Source organism: Pyxicephalus adspersus, chromosome 2 (assembly GCF_032062135.1).
Source record: "Pyxicephalus adspersus chromosome 2, UCB_Pads_2.0, whole genome shotgun sequence".
NCBI classification, from domain to species: domain Eukaryota; kingdom Metazoa; phylum Chordata; class Amphibia; order Anura; family Pyxicephalidae; genus Pyxicephalus; species Pyxicephalus adspersus.
This window is the reverse complement of record NC_092859.1, coordinates 65,927,407-65,947,534: the sequence shown is the minus strand read 5'-3', so window position 1 is coordinate 65,947,534 and position 20,128 is coordinate 65,927,407. Positions and strand designations below refer to the sequence as shown.

Sequence of the window (20,128 nt, the reverse complement as noted above, 5' to 3'; positions counted from 1 at the left end):
CCCGGATACCCCAATGCCATTTCTTTTTTTTACCCTTACAGTAGGCATGAGCTCAAAAAGGAAAAGCTACACGGTGGAGTGCAAGATGAGAATCGTGGAAGAATCTTGGGGCCAAACTCTTCCTGCTTTCTGCAAAGAAAAGATTTTGAATATCCGAATGGTCCGCAAGTGGCGAGCAGAGTATGGTAAACTCACTGAACAAGTGGAAAATAGAAAAGCTAAAAAACCCAAGTGTGGATCAGGTCGGCAAACAACATTTCCCGAGCTGGAAGATCTGATCTGTGAATGGTTTGTTGACAGGAGAGCAAAGGCTTTGGTTGTGATTAGGGCTTAGATTCAAGAATTTGCCCTTGCAATAGCACCACAGTTTGACATAGCCGAAAACTTCAAAGCATCACAACACTGGTTGGATAATTTCCTTCAGCGAAATGAACTTTCTTTAAGAAGATAAACAACATTGTTTAGGCTGGAAGATGCTCAAGTTATTAAGCGAGCACTTGCATTCAAGTCCTTTATTGATGATATTGATTTCTCTAAATACAATCTTTCTAACATGATTGCTATGGATGAAACTGCCGTGTTTATGGGCCAATCATCTCAAACATCAATTGAACACCGGAGTGCCTCCTCAGTGTACGTTCCCTCCACTGCTTACGAAAGTGCACATGTTACCTGTATTTTGGCAATTCGTCTGGATGGGACTAAAATCACACCTCTAATCATTTCTAAGGGTAAGAAAGAAAAGATTGAATTTTGGGAATTCGGGAATTTTTGTTCTTGAAACTGAAAAAGCCTGGGCCACACAAGCAACTATAAGAAAGTGGGTCGATTTATTGCTGCCATTTGTTATGCGAGGGAGCCAAAGAGGTCTACTAGTCTGGGATGCAGCCAGCACTCACCGTGCTAAAGATATGAAGTTAATTCTTCATGAAAGAAAAATAGATCAAGTAATGATTCCCGCAGGAATGACGGCCTATCTCCAGACTCTTGATATTGCAATAAACAAACCATTCAAGGACAATCTGCACATAGAAATTAATTACTACATTGAAAATAGAATGGAGAGAAATCAGCGCGGAAACTTTGTGAAGCCTAAACTGCAAGAGGTTGTGACTTGGGTGAAGAATTCATGGGAGAAAATCACTGATAGTTGCATTGAACATGCACTACGAGCAGGCTACCTTGATAAGAAGTACTCATTTAAGGACAGTGCTATTGCTAAACATGAGAGATTTGGTCCACTGATTCTAAAAGAAATGGAGTCAGAAGTACCGGTAATTGACCTGGAAATTCAGAGTGAGGATTGTTATGATGATGTTCCAGAAGATGATGACTTGATTGTCATTGAATAAATGTGTAAATGTACCGTACCAGACCGTAGATTGTTGTACCGTAGGTACATGGAAACAATGACGCCGTAGTAACAAGAAATTGGATGCACAGTTTGTCTGGCTTTGCTGGTTTGTGATGACAACTACCGTTATTACCATATACCGTTATTGTACCATATACAGGTAATAAAGTTTCTTTTTTTTAACAATAAATGTGTACTGTAGTCTTCTTCATGGAAAAATAGGACATCCCCCTGAAAATAAGACCTAGGGCATATTTTATCATTTCAAAAAATATAAGACAGTGCCTTATAATCGGGGAAACAGGGTATATACTATCACATTTTAAAGTTATCAAAAAAACATGTCAAAACATCTAGTGAAGTTTTTCTAGGGCATTAAAAACTGTCATCCAAACGTATATCATTCATTTATTGCATACTGCATGACATATTGTCAAAGGCATCTAAACATATCAAACAATGGAACATTCAAAAATTTAATTAAAACACTTCATAATGTCTCAGAAAGTTCATTCTTTTAATATATCATATTTTTGTACCAGTTATGACATATAATATTATCAGTGTGTCACTTACTCGTATTTTGATAGTGGATAAGGTGCCGAAAACCATTTTAATAAGTGAAAAGTCAGGTACTCTGGCATTAGTAGGATGTTGGGATAGTTCCCTGGTGGAAATCATTATATCATATCATGTTTGTTTACTGAACATGTTGTTATAATAGTGTGATAGGTATTGACAGAGTAGAAAAATGTGTGAAGAAATGTTGAGGTACTTACTGGTTAGGTATTAAAGATAGATCAGGTCATATTCCAAAAGGAGTAAGGTTTTTTGAACATAATGTCGCTATGGAGGGTACAAAGGAGGGGGGAGGGATTTGTTAGTGGGCATGTTTTTTTCCAAGAGGTAGTAACAAAGGTCATATATAGACAACTCACTTAGTAAATAGTAGGTGTATAGGTGGTCCAATGTGGTCCAATGTATAGGCACTGGTTCACTTCCCAAAGGATTTTCTATAGGAATAGATATGGGTGTTTTAGATTATGTATTGATGGATACATTCAAAGAAGCGATTTAATGATCAAAAAAAAAAACTTACGGTATATAGGATAGTATGTAAGGGACTTTTTATAGTAGAGGGTGGTTTGATAGGTAGATTGTTAGATCCACTCTTTCTGGGGTCCAAAGGATTTGCTAGTCAAAAAGCACTAGCAAACCTCTCCAGGTAGGGGTTTGCTAATGTATAAGTATAAGGGATAGCTTGTCTTACCTTCACCCAGGGAAAAGGACTTATGTATGAAGGTTCCTAACAGGTGGTTGCCAGAGAGGGAGCTCTTTTACTTTGTTCAGCGTATTTATACACAGATAATGAGTCTCAATTCACGTATACAGGTACTGATGGCGCATGCGTAAAGTAGGGCGCATGCGCTGAGTATATGTTGCGCATGCCTGGTTTTAAGATGTTGGTGAGGTGGTGGTGTCTAAGACACTTCCGCCCTATATATTACCCATAGTAGATATGGTGTCAATTAAAGCTTTTTATTGCACATGCCCAGGACTTCGCACAAGTGTAGGACGTAGTTATGCGAGAAGAGTATTAATGGCATGGCTATGTCCACTTGCGTGAACATATGCGTATAGCGCTGGTAGATTTGTATAAGAAAAGGTAGATTGTGGAATAAAATATAAGGCACTAGAGAACTTAATTAAAAGTAAATTGTTGTAGATTAAACATGTCAGTAGAAGATGAAACATATAGGTCATATAGTGAATTGGTATATTGTTGTAAAATGTTTTATTAGTCTAAAATTATATTCCTATAAACTTTACACCCCACTGATACAAACTTCATTCCTAAGCTCTCGGGAGGGTAACCCGGAATAATCAGGGGTCCTGATCTGTATAGGGGTTCTGGTCTTGTATAGAAGAGTGGCTAAATGGGGGTATTGGTGTAGTTGGACCTAGAGGTGGTCCCACATTCACCAAAGAGGTGGGATATAGACCGCGAGACTTGGCGGGCATCCTCCTGTCCCCCGTAGGTCTGAAAGGAGGGGGGGGCTGGATGAATTATTGAAAAAAGTGTTTTACATATGTTTCACTTATAAAACTTATAAGTATACAAAATATGTTATATCCAAATTACACGACATAATTTATGTAGATAATATGGGATATACAGAATACATGGTCGAATACATAAGGGTCATGACCTAGTAGATAAGTTGGTGTAGTTCATAGAGAGAGGGTGTGGTAGAAGGAAAGATCTCAAATACATCTATAGAAAGGGTTTGAAGCAAAAAATGTCATTAAGACCAGAGTATTGGGAGGCAACTTTTCCCTCCTCTTTCTCCATGATCTTTTCTCTGTGTTTGACACTGTTGATCACCCCCTTCTAATCCAAATCTTGCGCCTCATGGTATCAGTGACACTGCTCTTTCTTGGTTTGTTTCCTACCTGTTTGACTGCTCCTTTCAAGTTTCTTTTAATGGTACTTCCTCCTCTCCAACTCTCCTCCCTGTTGGTGTTCCCCAAGGGTCAGTCCCTGGACCGGTTCTCTTCCCTGTGTACACCTCCTCACTCAGTAGTCTCATCTCCTCCTTTGGCTTACAGTACCATCTGTATGCTGATGACAATCTATCTGTCGACCCCTGACTTGTCTCCTTCAGTCCTGGTCAAGTGCCGATGGCGCTTGTCAGCCATCTCATCATGGATGTCTGACACAGTCATTCGTCCCTCCCCTCAGGCACGTTGTCTTAGCGTCACCTTTGACTCTGCCCTCTCATTTGCCCCCTATATTCAGAACATTTCCAGGTCCTGTCATTTTCACCTGCGCAACATGACCAAAATCTGCCCCTACCTGTCCCCAGAGACCACCAGACTCCTTGTCCACGCTCTTATCATCTCTCGTCTGGACTAATGCAATATACTCCTCTCTGGTATTCCACTAACCTGACTCTTTCCTCTACAATCTATTATGAATGCTGCAGCCAGACTTATCTATCCTTCTCATCGCTCTTCATCTGCTGCATCTCTTTGTAGTTGCCTTCATTGGCTTCCATTTCACCTGAGAATCAAATTTAAGCTCCTGTGCTTTGCCTTCAAATCCTTACACAGCTCCTGTCCAACCTACCTTTCTGACCTGGTAGAAAAATACTGCCCTAGCTGCTCTCTTCGCTCTTCCAATGACCTACTAATGACTTTCTCACTCATAACCTCATCCCAAGCACGGCTCCACAACTTTTCTAGAGCAGCCCGGACTCTCTAGAATGGTCTTCATTGTCCTACTGTATTCGGCTTGCTCCTACATTCTGCTTATTTAAGAGTACTCAAAATCACTCAAACTTGCCTACCCGCCTTCTTCTGTCTCTTAAAACACTCACTACATTCCATCCCCTTCTATTGGGTGAGACTTCCCCCACCGCCTGGATTGTAAGCTCTTCGGGCAGGGTCCTCTTCTCCTTCTGTGTCACTGTCTGTAACTGTCTGTCATTTGCTACCCCTATTTTATGTACAGCGCTGCGTAATACGTTTGGCACTATATAAATCCTGTTTATTAATAATAATAATAATAATAATATTAATAAAGTTTTAACTAATTATCAATACGAGAATGCAGTAACATGGTATTCTCACTCCTTAGGAAAGTTTGATAAGTGCTGGAAAGCTTGGTTGATACATTGGGTCTGATTCATGAAGCAAAATCGTAAATTCGCTCGCGAGCGCGTATTACCGATCCAGCATCGCACCCCTCAAACCTATTTATCAATGGATTTTCAGCCGCTGAGAATACACTTGCGTATTCTCCCGACATTTATCAACTGAAATGATCATGCTCTTCGAGGTGCACATTTTCTGCAGCTTGACACTAGTGAGCTTGCATTAAAAGTCAATCTTTCCCTAACAAAACATTCTTTCAAATGGCACACATGTCCACTTAGCCCTAAATAAAAATGTATAATGTGTTCAAATGTTTCAAATATGAGCATAGAAATAGGCATATTTTTAAATGACCTAATATTTTCAGGTTCAGAAAGAGTTAACTGATTTCAGCTGTTTACATAGGGGCATACCTAAACGCTTATGATGCCTGATCCAAGGATCTGCGTAGTGATCAATCCCTTAGTAATCTGGCAGGCGAGACCTCGCTTTTGCCAGCGGACAAGATCATCCACCCATGTTCTTGCTTGCTTCTTGTTTGCTTATCTATCTATCTATCTATACAGTTAGGTCCATAAATATTTGGACAGAGACAACTTTTTTCTAGTTTTGGTTCTGTACATTACCACAATTAATTTTAAATGAAACAACTAACATGCAGTTGAACTGCAGACTTTCAGCTTTAATTCATTGGGTTGAACAAAAAGATTGCATAAAAATATGAGGAACTAAAGACTTATTATTACACAATCACTCATTTCAGGGGCTCAAAAGTAATTGAACAATTAACTTAAAAGGCTATTTCATGGGGTGGTGTGGGCAATTCCTTTGTTATGTCATTATCAATTAACCCCCCTAGCGTTCTAATCCTGTCAGTTTTTTGATGCAAAAAGTGATCATATTTTTTTGCATAGAAATTTTTGTTTATATTGTGTGCCTGTAATTCTTAGGATTAACTCCCGGGTATAATATTTATATTTATTTATTATATTATAATCATTATATATTATATTATAATTATGATATATAATACATATTATAAATCATAATGATAAAAATAATGAAATAATAGACCACAACAAAGTAATTTATCAAAAAAAATATTTTATCAAAAATTTCTCACTGATATTTTACAAATAAGGGTGCAATATTATTGATAAATATTAATATAAGTTAAATGCAGAATTTAGAAAAAAAAATATTTACATTTTTAGTAGACATTCCGGGTCTGGTAGATTTTGAAGCAGGGTGCTGCAGAAAGCCCAACATCACAGTCAGGACTGTAGAACATGGTATCTTTGTGTTTCTTCCTTCCTCTGTTATCGGTCTTTGAGCATCTAACCACACACATCCTTGTAGGTGCTGCCTTTTTCTGGGTTGGTAGGATGTATTCAAAGAAGTGATGACCGGTTAGGCATTCTGGGTTGACAATGGTGGAAGCACGACGTCCAGGTCTATTCATAGTCACTGCTGGTATTTGGTTCTTGACTATGGATTCGGAAACTTGCAAAATGAAGTCTGAATGAGTCACAGGCCTCTGACAATTTTTTTTGTAAAGAATGTAGGCCTGAAATTTTTTTTGTAGTACTTCCTTTGCTGTTTCCTTATCCCTAGGTAGAATGTTATGGCTTGGTCAGTTCTGTCGACACCTCCCATGGCGTTGTTGTAGTCAATCACCACCTGTGGCTTCATCACTTTCCCACCTTTTATGTGTACCAGAACAGTGGAGGCATCATGGACAGTATTCATCAGGCACACATCTTTCTTGTCATGCCATCTCAGGGCCATCATCTTGCCTTTCTGCCAGGCAACAATTTCTCCTGTCTTCAGCTTCCCTTTTGCAAACAGGGATGGCAGGTTGCGCCTGTTAGCCCTAACGGTTCCATACGCATCTGTTCTGTGTTGCAGAAGGAACTCATAAAGCTTAGGAGAGGTGTAGAAATTGTCAGTTGTGACAAAATAGCCCTGACCTAGCAATGGCTCAATGAGGAATAGCACTTAAGATGTTGCCAATCCATAGTAGCTGTATCTGGGGTTGAACTGTGTCCCTTTTCCAGTGTACAGTACTGTATTCCAGATGTAGCCAGATGAGGATTCGCACAGCATATACATTTTCACGCCAAATCGTGCCCTCTTTGACGCAATGTACTGCACCCAGCTGAGCCTCCCCTTGTAAGCCATTAGACTTTCGTCAATGCTGCATGATGCATCGCATCTAACTGCGGATGCGATCAGCGGGGTGGCGGGGACCCGGGCAGCATTTAAAAGCAGATTACTCAGTAATCTGCTTTTACATTTCCTGCCTGGCCAGGCCCCCGACGGAGAGGCACCCCGGCATCACAGCGGGATCATCTGATCACCGCTGGAGCACGGAGCAGAGGTAAGGGGGGCTCCCAAAGTTACCCCGAGTGTGACTCGGAGTTACCGCTTTTTGCATGTTTTTTCAACCCGGGATTACCGCTAGGGGGGTTAAGCAGATAAAAGCCCTGGAGTTCATTTGGGGGGGTGCTTCTATGTTGAAGACTTTGCTGTGAACAGACAACATGCGGTCAAAGGAGCTCTCCATACAGGTGAAACCACCCATCCTCAAGCTCCAAAAACAGAAAAAAACTATCCGAGAAATTGCTACAATGATAGGAGTGGCAAAACCTACAATTTGGTACATCATGGGAAAGAAACAAAGCACTGGTGAACTCAGCAACGCCAAAAGGCCTGGACGTCCATGGAAGACAACAGTGGTGGATGATCACAAAATCATTTCCATGGCGAAGAGAAACCCCTTCACAACAGCCAACCAAGTAAACAACACTCTCCAGGAGGTAGGCGTATCGATATCCAAGTCTACCATAAAGAGAAGAATGCATGAAAGTAAATACAGAGGGTGCACTGCAAGGTGCAAGCCACTCATAAGCCTCAAAAATCGAAAGGCTAGATTGGACTTTGCTTAAAAAACATCTAAAAAAGCCAGCACAGTTCTGGAAAAACATTCTTTGGACAGATGAAACCAAGATCAACCTTTACCAGAATGATGGCAAGAAAAAAGTATGGAGAGGGCGTGGAACAGCTCATGATCCAAAGCATACCACATCATCTGAAAACATGGCGGAGGCAGTGTGATAACTTGGGCATGCATGGCTGCCAGTGGCACTAGGACACTAGTGTTTATCGATGATGTGACACAGGACAGAAGCAGCCGAATTAATTCTGAGGTGTTTAGAGACACCTGCTCAAATCCAGCTAAATGCAGACAAATTGATTGGGAGGCAGTTCCTATTACAGATGGACAATGACCCAAAGCATACAGCCAAAGCAACCCAGGAGTTTATTAAAGCAAAGAAGTGGAATGTTATTGAATAACCAAGTCAGTCACCTGATCTGAACCCAATTGAGCATGCATTTCACTTGTTGAAGACTAAACTTGGGACAGAAAGGCCCACAAACAAACAGTAACTGAAAGCCGCTGCAGTAAAGGCCTGGCAGAGCAATAAAAAGGAGGAAACCCAGCATCTAGTGATGTCCATGAGTTCAAGACTACAGGCTGTCATTGCCAGCAAAGGGTTTTCAACCAAGTATTAGAAATGAACGTTTTATTTTCAGCTTTTTAATTTGTCCAATTATGTTTGAGCCCCTGAAATTAAGTGATTGTGTAATAAAAAGGCTGTAGTCCCTCACAATTTTATGCAATCTTTTTGTTCAACCCACTGAATTAGAGCTGAAAGATACAAGATATATACATGTAAAGATATCTATGATAAATTTTTAAATATATATGCCTTTTCATATTTAGGCTGGGTCTGCACAGACTGTTTAAAAAATGCAAAAATTGAAATGTTTCTGCCATGTTTATATGCATTTTTATGCATTTTTATGAGGCGCCTTTAAGCACCCAATGAAAGGATGATTCCCACGGCTGCATTCTGTCACGGCTCTACAGGGCAAAGTGGTGAACCCACTGTGTCACCAAGCCAGTGGGTGGAGACGTGCACGGGGCGCAGGGTCTAAGCAGTAGCTTGGTCTTCTCCAGAGCCTCTAGAGGTGAGGATGTTGTGCGGCAAGCTACAGCCAGGTTGCGGACCCCGTGCCCGCCCAGGCAGGTGACAGCTGACTGACAGGAACCAGCAACTAGTGTTCTAGTGAATATGGCAACTCGAGTTCGGGTCAACCCGACCCAAATTTTGTTGGATTTGAAGCCCCTAATTTGGCCCTCCCACAATGCCTAGGGACCTCCCCCATAATGCCTATAGCCCTCCAATAACAGCAGGGATGCTCTCCTCCATGTTTGTTGTGGCAGGCAGCCGATTGGCTGTCTCCCACTGCATGCCACACAAGCAGCCATTGGCCTATATAAGGCCAGGGCATGCCTGCATTTACCACTGCTGACAGAGATTTGCTAGTATCACAACTAGTGTGGGTGTTCAAATTCGGGTTGTCCTTATATTCGTCCCGAATATGGCTGTTCGAATTTGGATAGACCCGACCCGAAAAACACAGGATTCGACTGCAAAAATTCGTGAAAAAAAAGTTTAAAAAAAAAAAATTATACCTAAATGAATTTAATTAGCGTGTGACTCTGGCTGCGTGTATGTAACACATTATCTATCTATCTATCTATCTATCTATCTATCTATCTATCTATCTATCCATCTAACGGTGAAACACTCAAACTGAGTATAGTAGTTTTCAGGACTGCACCAATAGAGTACAAGGAAGCAGCGGCCTTTTGGAGCCAGTTTGAAAAACCAACCTGGACCACCTGTTTATTCGGCTCACCGAGGTGCTGAGCCACAAATGTCTGGTGATATGAAACACGTCCATGTCTGTTGGATTCAAAGCTGGTGAAGTTCTAGAGTACCACATTCCTAATGTGCGCTGGGACATCATAGAAGGGAACTTGGACAGGGCCACACTGGCAGATTTCCACCAACTGGATATGATAGACATGCACTTCCACTTATGCTTCGACCTGCTCTCCAGGGTTAAAAATGCCACCCACTCAAATCAGCTGGCTCATCGGAAGTATACATGCATCCTGATGCCTCATATTGATCAAGCCTGGGCCGTGCAGCAGGAAGAGCAGGAAGAGGCTCTGAGACGGAGTGGGGACCGCATTGGTAACTGGCATCCAGAGTTGGGAACTGGGCAGGTGGCATCAGTTACAGCATGAGGAGGAGGCGTTGGTCCCTGAGAAGGAGCAAGGATGGCATTAGAGGTTGAGGCCATCACCCATATGGACAGTGTCGAAGCTGTAGCTATTGGAGACATGAATGGATCAACGAGATTCCAATCCGTACCAACTATGTAGCGAAACCACATGAAAGGGAACGGGCTTGGCGGAATCAGCGGGAAAAGAAGACCCTGTTGAGCCTGAGTCTAGTCTGGCATCTAGAGCTGGGTACTGGGCACTGGGCAGGTGGCAGCAGTAAGAGCAGGAGGAGTAACACAGCCATACACAGTATGTCTCAGGGCCTGCCGCTTCCTCCTCTTGCTATTCCTCAGTAATAATCTAATAATGGTTAGTAGTACATAATAATTACAAAAGAGCAAAATAATGCAATATTAATATAGATACCTACAAGACTGCAATCAGGAATATCTTATAGCTACCTGCTAAGAGGTAATGGGTACCTGTTTCCATTTGTATATAGTGAATTCCCATGAGGTATCATTGGGGCTCTTGGATTGGATACTTGGTGTGATCTGTAAGATGACTATTGGTTGACACACACCCCCTAGATTGGGATTGGTTAATGTATTTTAATGGACCTCCCAGCCTAATTTCATTTGGGAATTTGGAGCTGAAAACAAAAGGTCCAGCTGGGTCATCACCCCAACTCACCCCACAAACCAGGGGACTCCGATGTTCTACAAAGGCACATGATATTTGACATCAAAATGAATGAATGTGTAGACAAATCTTGGCCTATCCAAAGTCTATCCAAAATCACCTATCCAAAGTCCACAATATTTAGCTAAGGCAAACCTACATTTTAGAATCACACAGAAATTGGAGTCTATTTTAAATATTTAACTCAATAACCAGGCAGACATTCCCAAAGGAAAGCAGCACTATAAACATCTACAAATAAAATGAAAAAAAAACTGAAAATTACATAGGGATAAAAGCTTCTTAATTAACTTTTGGAAGGTTGAACACACACACAAACAAAATTACCTTGAATCTCCTCCAGGCCTCCCTGCAGTGGCTCAACCACCTCCTCCTGTTGATGTGGATCTGGTAAATAAAAGCAAAACAACAGAAATAGAATGAGCTTGACTATAAAAGATCATTTGTATTGATCAGTTCCCCCCCAAAATAACAAAAAAACATACCCCCCAGACAAACAAATGCGTAAAATGCAACTTGTGGGAAAGCTGAAATGTTACGCATATGTCTGTTGTTTTAAACATGATTATAGACAGCTGCATGATGTCAAACAAGATGTACCATGAAGGTTTATGTTACCAGGAGGAAGACTTCTACATCTTCTACATGTGAAGCGGCATCCTCATCATCCTCATCACTCTGAGCAGGGAGGACAGGAGGGGACTGCTGCATCTCATGGTGTACTATTGTCAAAAATTAGAAATACATACATTGTTCATGCAAGTAAAAAGAATGCAAAAATACAAAACAATAAACAGCTCATCTTACAAAATTGATCTAAGATTTGTACCTAAACAAATCTAAGGAAAAACACAATACAACTTTGGCATAAGTTCAAATTACTAAACTGTTGCAACCCCCCCCCAAAAAAAAAAAAAAAACTTCTAGTTTAAAATTTGCCATTTGTAGTTAGGTAATTAGTGTGAAAGGTTTGAACCTATATGGTTGCCAAGCATCGGATTCATTCCAGTAGTCCACCACTACCACCGTTTCTGGCCCAATGAATTGCAGCGCTGATCTTTCATACTCCCTGAGACGCTGTACAAGGTGTTGGGGATATGTCCCACTCCTTACGGCCTCTGTGCCCAGGACCCTTTTGATGTGTCTGAAGATGTCACTCTTTTGACACTGGGTAATGGACCGTTGTGTACTGCCCACTCCAATAACCATCCTGGCAATTTCCCCCCAAAGTCCCTGCCTTTCAGCATGGGAGGTCTGGGAGTGCAAGACCCCATGGATTCTCTGAAAAAAATTGACGTAGGACTCCATGAGGGCTGCATTTTGCTCAGGGGTGAAGCTGGTTGCCTTGGATGCAGAATCCCTGAGCTAGCTCAAACTGGCTGAGCTGCCAGGTTGAGGGGCGAGGGGCCTTGATGTTTCTTGGCCTGCTTCTCTAGGCAACCTTTGCCCTGGGGTGGTAGTGCCAATGTTGGTGCCAGCAGTGGTGCTGGTGCTAGCAGTGGTGCCGGTAGTGGTGCTAGTGCCAGCAGTGGTGCTGGTGGTGGTGAGGTGTGGTCCATACATGGTCCCAGGAGGAAAAAAGAAAAATAGTTATGAGACAACACAAAAAACTAATTTTTGGGGAATAAATAAATTGTGGATTACTACCTAAATATCTTTTTTCCGGTTTTTCACAAACACATGTTAAGGCTTATGAAATGTTGCAAGCAGAAGGGCTAAGAAGTTCTCTGAAAACATATAGGGTTACAGTGACATGCGCACACGTGCGTGGGTATGCAAATAACCGTGTTGATGTGAAAAAGAGAATATATAGTGGGCCAAGGTCTAAATTGGCATTCAAACTGCATAAACAACCTGGAAAGCTGTCAAAGCAATAAAATATGTTTTTGCACAAAGTAAATTTGTCCCTTGAAGTTTTCTATACTAATACTATTTAAATAAGGTAAACACCTAAATATTGCATACAATCCAATATTTAAGAGTGGTTGACCCTACCTGTAAGCTTGTCAATCAATGTGGTTTAATGTTGTGCTTGTCACCTGGACCTCCTTCAATCACCATCAGGTGTGTTAGAATGAGTATGCAACTCAGCTGGACAGCTTATTGACAACCTGTTTGGCCAGGAAGTGGAAGTGTGCTTGTATACAATAGGGCTAGGATCAGGCAGCAGAGCTAGAACAAACCTATAACAATACTACAAATGAACAGAGGAGTTGTGTAGAACAGTGGCAGCAAATCAACATGAGTAAAGTATAGTAAAGGAAAACCACAGCTTATTTAGCAAATGTCAGACGATTTAAAAAGGAGCAAATAAATCCAAACCATGACAAACTATTCATAAAATAAACATGTACATGATACATTCAAATACCAAATATGTGACAATCTGACTTTGAGAATGGGTCAAAGGCAATGAAGGGGGTCAAGTAGCAGTTTGTAGTGGAAATCATGCATACATTTGTACTAATTATTTGTGGATACAATGCCAAAACATTGCTGAAGAATTGCTAAACAATAGAAACTGTAATTTGAAACAAGGCACAAAAACATTGCCGCATCAGATGAAGCTAACAATTACTAAAATTACTAAAAGTCACATCAACTACTGGACAAGCAAACTTCCTTGATTAGCCCCCCCCCCCCATAAACCAGTCCAGTTAAAATAGTAAAAAAGAAAATACATATGTATTTATATACATTTAAATGTATTTTGACATACACACACAAGTGAAATCACTAAATATTCCTTGATACATGTATTATAACATCTTTGCCAACAATCCTTTTTTCAAATATTGGATTTCCCTAAAGCCAAACTATAATGGAATGGATCAGATCCCAAATGCTTGGTCTCAATTTTTTGTGACATTCATACTATTGTGTGATGACATATTATAAAGTGCTAATTATTATATATGGAGCTTGATATAAATTAGTTTGCAGTGTTGCGACCAAACAAAAAAATATCAAAACCACAACTGCAACAAATCAAAGTATAAATGAAACAATTTTGTGAATTAGTATAATGTAACATTTTCTTTACTCTTTTGTCATTCTGATGGTTCAATAATTGCTATTGCTGATTACTCATGGGACTTGCAATTTCCTGCATGGTATTTGAGACTCTTAGTTACTGTGTAATCAAAGACGTTTCAAGACTTGATTCTATATCCATGTTTTGGATGATTTTTCTGCATTGGGTTTGTTGATTCCCCTATCAGTGCAGTTATATTGGCTATAATCCAGCATGTGGCTTAAAAGTTGGGAATTCCCTTTGCCCCTGGTAAATAGTTGACTTCAACAGAAATTAAGTTCTTAGCAATGAAAGCACAAGATCTTTCTATCTGTCTATCGATAAGGAGCAGCTACACCAAACAGTATTTGTTTAGCTTTTTTTTAAGCCTAGCATTTTGAAGATATTGTAGGCTCTACAAAGGCTAGGGAACAGGGTCCTTAGTGTGTGGTAGACTATGTTGATACAAATGTTGTATTTGTTCGTCAGTCTAGGATAAATGAGCTGCATAGTTGTATTATTTTTCCTTTTTGTGTCAGATTCTCATTTTTTTCTCACCTCTCCATTTCTTTGTATTTAATCTATTTTCTCGGAGTTCCTAACATGTAAGTTGTATTGTTTAAAAGCAAATTGTGCAAATAGTAATGATAAAACTTTTAGTATATGGTTAGCACAAGTGAGTTTCTCATTGAATGAGGCCTGGAACAAGACATTTGTCAATATTTATATAGGGATGACATCCACATAAATGATTAATTTTTGTGGCCCCCTTAGGGTTTTAGGACAGGATTTAAAAAGCCAATATAGTGTGGAGTTGCTCAGAAGAGTAGGGCTTCACCCCACATGTTTTTGTGGTGGGCGACAGCTTGAAAGCATGTTGTGGTATTATTGGGGACCTATCTTAGCTATGGAGCTGCTTTCTATTCTGTTGTTTTAGGTAAAAATTGTAAGATGGCTTTCTGTGTCTGCTGGTATGGTATGGTATGGGTATAAACCCCATAGCGTTGTAATGCAGATGGGGGCCGGATGTATGGTGGGCAGCTTATTCCATACTCTGTGGGGCCTTCAGAAACCTTTTTATCCCTAGTTTAGAAACAGTGTGTTTTATGAAAATGTTCTCTACAAATTATTTTTTGACTTACAGTAAGTCTTGTGTTATTAAAATTCTGCTGTCACCAAAAAAGTCCAGACTAAATGTGTAATGGTTAATTTTAGAATGGTGCTAAGGGGTGGTTGAAGTGGCTGACTGAACCAGTTACCCCATTATATATATTTTAAAAAAAAATTTACAAAACCTCAATTAACCCACAGAAATACATTTCTCAGGTAAATTTCGAAATAGATTAGACATTTTGTTTTCTGGCAGGCCATCACAAAAGTTTTTTAGAGCGACATAAATTTGACATCTGTACATCATTTGACATCATTAATTTTTTTGTTTTTGAGCTGATTCATATCACAGCAAATGATTTGTATCACATATAATATTACATAAATGGTTTCAATTCATTGTGGTGCTTAAAGGTACAAAGGTTCAAGGAAGACCAAAAAACTGTATCTGTTTCCAGGTTCCCTGGAAAGGTTCATGATGCTTTACCAAATAATAAATGGTAATATTATTCATTCTGTTCTCAGCCTTTATGTTCAGAAAAAAACAGCTATTAGGGTAATGAAGAGCAGCTATGGGCCAATGCTTGCTTTTATATCTTGTGAGCCTTGGGTTACAGTGCATCCACCTGTGCTCTTTCAGTGCTGAATTTGTTGTAATGGTCACATAGGTCAGAAGCCTGTAAACCTACATAATATAAGTTAAAGAACATGTTTTATTTTATTATTTAATATATAAATATTAGCCAACAGTTGAATTTACAAGCTATAGTTCTCTGACGCACTACAAACACATTAATGCCTATTTACTAAATTGGAATATAGATCTATCCACAGCTGCATAAAGGAAAACATTTGCTGACTATGTTTGCTTTGTAAATCAATGCTCCCAGGTTCTTCTTTATTAAATTTGAATTAGAATGTGCATATGCAATGTAAATTGTGTAGCGTACACGCAGTATAATTGAGAAAAATAGCACATTTTTCAAATTTAGTGCTAGACAAATACAGATTTATGGAGCAAATGTTTCAAGCTCTGGAAGAACATGATACAGTGACTTTTGTACTTGTTTTGAAGTTTTGGGTCTCTGTAGAGGAAACAATCACTGCAAAGTGACAAATGGCAAAAATTCTAAAAACATCTTGTATGTGTGTAAGAAAATAAAAAACTGTAAAACCTAAATCTAATTTGATAGCATACTTATTTTTACTACTTATTTTTATATATAATTTAGGTTTGTTATTTATGGAGTACTTTAATATTTTTTGTGGTATCTTTGTGCTCTCTTCCATTGACTTCTATTGTGGTTGTTTACCTATCGGTCATTCATGGATCTGTCTCCTCTACTTCTCTCTCTCCATCAAAGTCTCCCTCACTATGTATATTTTTCTGCCTCTCTCCACATCAGTTCAACACATGTGTATTTAAATCTGAGGGAGCTCAAGCTGCGGTAACATATTTATATAAAGGGGTGGGCCACTGCTTGGTCAGTTTCCAGGGTCTGTTGACTGGAAAAAGAAGCTTTCCTATTAGACCAAACAAAAAGTAAAATGTGATCTGTAATTATTGGAAAATCTGTAAACATAGGGGAAAAAAAGTTGTAAAAAAGAGCTTTGGTTTCAGCCTTGAAATCGAATGTTTGAGTTGAAAAGTGGTCCAAAATCTATACCCATCCCTAATAGCCACCCTTAAAAAAAATGATAACCATCTAAAAAAAACATAAAGAAAATTTACATTACTGCAAAAGTTGACAATAATTAGGTTAAAAAAATTCTGGTCTCCTGTCAATATATGCAAAATCCTGTGAGAGCATTTTCAAATCAAAACATTGATTAAAATTCAGATAGTTAAGCTGAGAGCATTGTGCTGTTCCTTACAATGCACGAGTGGGATTAGCAGTGTTCTTTACACATTACCATTTTATAAATTCACTGATATTTATTTATTTTTATTCGTTTGCTTATTAGCTTACTTTATAACATCCTCTTTGATAATATAATCATGTTTAACTTTAGTCTATTTGATGTGACACATCAGTTGCTGTTTGTTGTGGCCCCTGACAGTTGATCTGTGTTGCTTTTTTATGAAGATCTCTTGGCAATTTAAATGTATTAAAATGTGCCCACTGCCAACTGAAGCTAGCTACATTACAGGCCATTGCAATGGTTATGCATGCAACCAAGAATACAAATTTTTAACTGCTTAAAGACATTATATTCTTTTTTAAAAAGTATAGTAAAACTCTTTAATACTTCATAATATGCAATATAATGCAATGATCTGACACATTTTAATATGGGCGGATCAGACAGCCTTTAAAGCCCACGCATGGGGGGCAGTTTGCTAGAAAAATGTTACCTAGTATGCCATGCAGAACCAGTGAGGGGATCAGTGATCCTGTGCATAGCTGGTTGGTGTGACTGGTCTTCTCAACAGGGAACACTGTCACCTAATAACTAAAATCACATAAAATTGTTAATATGTTAGCAAGTCTAAATTCCTTTTTTCCTATCTACAATTTTCATATTAATACATGGTGATCTTATCCTAAAAGGTACTTGCAGGTATAGGATGACAGTGTTGTGTCCCCATCTTCAATTCTTCTTTTGGCCATACTGATTTCGATTGTGGAGTTATGGTGGTCAGTAGTGTTGTTCGAATAGCTCACTATTCAATTCGACCGCTATTCAGACGAATAATGCATAATTATTCGGGTGATCGAATGTCGAATTCGAACTCCATTAAAGTCAATGGGGGAAAAATTCAGGGTTTTTTTCGGAATGGTGGAGAGCTTCTACAGCCTATAAATACATTTAAAAAGACATGTCAAGACTCCCCCAGCTCTGCACAACACTGTACAAGTAAAAGAAAAAATAAGAAGTCTTTTTTCTGTTGCTGGCAAGGCCATTTTATGGGGCAGTCAAGGGAACATGCCGGATTTTACACGGTCTCCGAGTAGAGGCAGAGAGGGACATGAGGGGGTTCCTCTGGTCCAAAAATTAGCCACCAGGTTTCACCGCTCCGTTACAAGCCATACGCAGGCTTAAGACCTCTGAGGGAGGTCTTTCAGTCCAAAAATTAGCCAGCTACACAGCTCTGTTATAAGTTATAAGTGACAGGTGGCAGCAGCAGGAGGAGGAGGCGGTGGGCACTAAGACAGCGGGGGGACCGCATTGGTAACTGGCATCTAGAGCTGGGTGTTATGCATCATCAATGCCACCTAGATCACTGTAATGCCATATTTATGAATGGCGTACTGACAGGTGGCAACAGCAGGAGGAGGAGGCGGTGGGCCCTAAGACGGATCGTGGACAGCATTGGTAACTGGCATCCAGAGCTGGGTACTGGGCAGGTGGCATCAGTTACAGCATGAGGAGGAAGCTGTGGGCCCTGAGAAGGAGCAAGGGCGGCAGTAGAGGTTGAGGCCAACACCTATATGGACAGTGTCAAAGCTGTAGCTATTGGAGACATGAATAGATGAACGAGATTCCAATCTTGATGAGCCAGCTGATTCGAGTGGGTGGCATCTTTAACCCTGGAGAGCATCTTGAAGCGTAAGTGGAAGTGCAAGTCAATCACATCCAATTGGTGCAAATCTGCCAGTGTGGCGCTGTAGAAATTCCCTTCTATGATGTCCCAGCGCACATTAGGAATTGGGTACTCTAGCATTTCACCAGCTTTGAATCCAACAGACATGGACGTGTTGCATATCACCTGACATTTGGGGCTCAGCACTTCGGTGAGACGAATAAACAGTTGGTCCAGGTTGGTTTTGTACATTTGCAGTGATTGCTCATGATACCTGATAACATCTTATATACACAAGTTGATGATGACAACGTCGGACTGAGGTCCATGTTGGAAGTTGGCCAGCACGCTCTCTATGTACTCCGCAGAAACACGGTTCAGGAGATAGAACCGTACAAATTGGTGGTCAATTCTGTAATGACGCACTTGGCGGTAAATTATGGCATTGTGCATTTCACCCAGAGATCCCCCAACGTGTCGTTTGCAAATGACATGTCACCCTTCCCTTTCAGCTGCTTCTCAGTCCAAAAGTCATCATTATGCTGTATTTTCACAAGATCCTTGCTGTCGGATCTTTGAATGGAGTCTCCCTTGAATGGAGGACGGCCACATATTTGTTGTGGAGAAGTCTCCGGGCGTCTGCTGAGCTCAATAACTTCATGGCTCAATGTGGTCATCCAGGACCTCTCAGTTCCCGTTACATATACCGGTGTTTCCCATCACATTCCCCAACATAAACAGAGGGACTGCTGTCCCACTAAAAAGTTCCGGGGTAACATACACCAAAATTCAGTCCGATAAAGCGTGGTACTGATGGATGAAGCAGAAGATGTGGCCTTCTGCATTCAATCACAAATTTCAGATTACACACTTCGGGGTGTCATTAAAGATGCACTACACCCAGCTCTAGATGCCAGTTACTAATGCCTTCCACACTCCGTCTCAGGGCCTGCTATCGAGTGAAAGCACATGAAAGGAATTGGGGCTTGGCGGAATCAGTGGGGAAAGAAAATCCTGTTGAGCTTGAGTCTAGCCTGGCATCTAGAGCTAGGTACTGGACAGTGGGCAGGCAGCAGCAGTAATGCTGCTGCTGCCGCCAGCTGGAAAGGCTGAGCACAAGTCCCTTACAAGCACTTCTTGGTAGTGCTGCATTTTAGGTCCCCTGGGGCAAGATGAGTTGTATCTCAGGCTTGTAACGTGGATCCGGTAATGTAGCAATCCAATAGTCATCAGTCTTTGTTTTTATGTGCTTTATGCGTGGATCTTTAGCTATGCACTCCTGCATGAAGGCTGTCATTTAGCTCAAACTACCCACAGCTAAGGTAATTCTGGACCCACACTCCTGTGGGTCTAACAGCAGCACAGGGTCGTCCTCCTCCTCCTCCGCCTGGTCTTGCCATCCATGGAGCATGCCGCCTTGTGATTGGGTGGATGGATGCCATGTACCCTCAATATCCTCCTCTGCCCCTTCATCCTCTTCTGCCATGCCTGCAATGTCCTCCTCATCCTCTTCCACCTCCTCCTCTTCCTGGGTTGGTGGTGCACTATGCATACTGGGCACGTATGTCTGTGATGATATTTGCAGCGTCCGCTATGTGTCGTGTCCGAGATCCACCATCATCT

General features: G+C 40.6%; 1 pseudogene; it reads right to left on the bottom strand.

Moving 5' to 3' along the window:
- Positions 1-18,409: 18,409 nt before the first annotated feature.
- On the bottom strand, positions 18,410-19,166 carry LOC140322423 (PC-esterase domain-containing protein 1A pseudogene; annotated as a pseudogene).
- Positions 19,167-20,128: the final 962 nt, after the last annotated feature.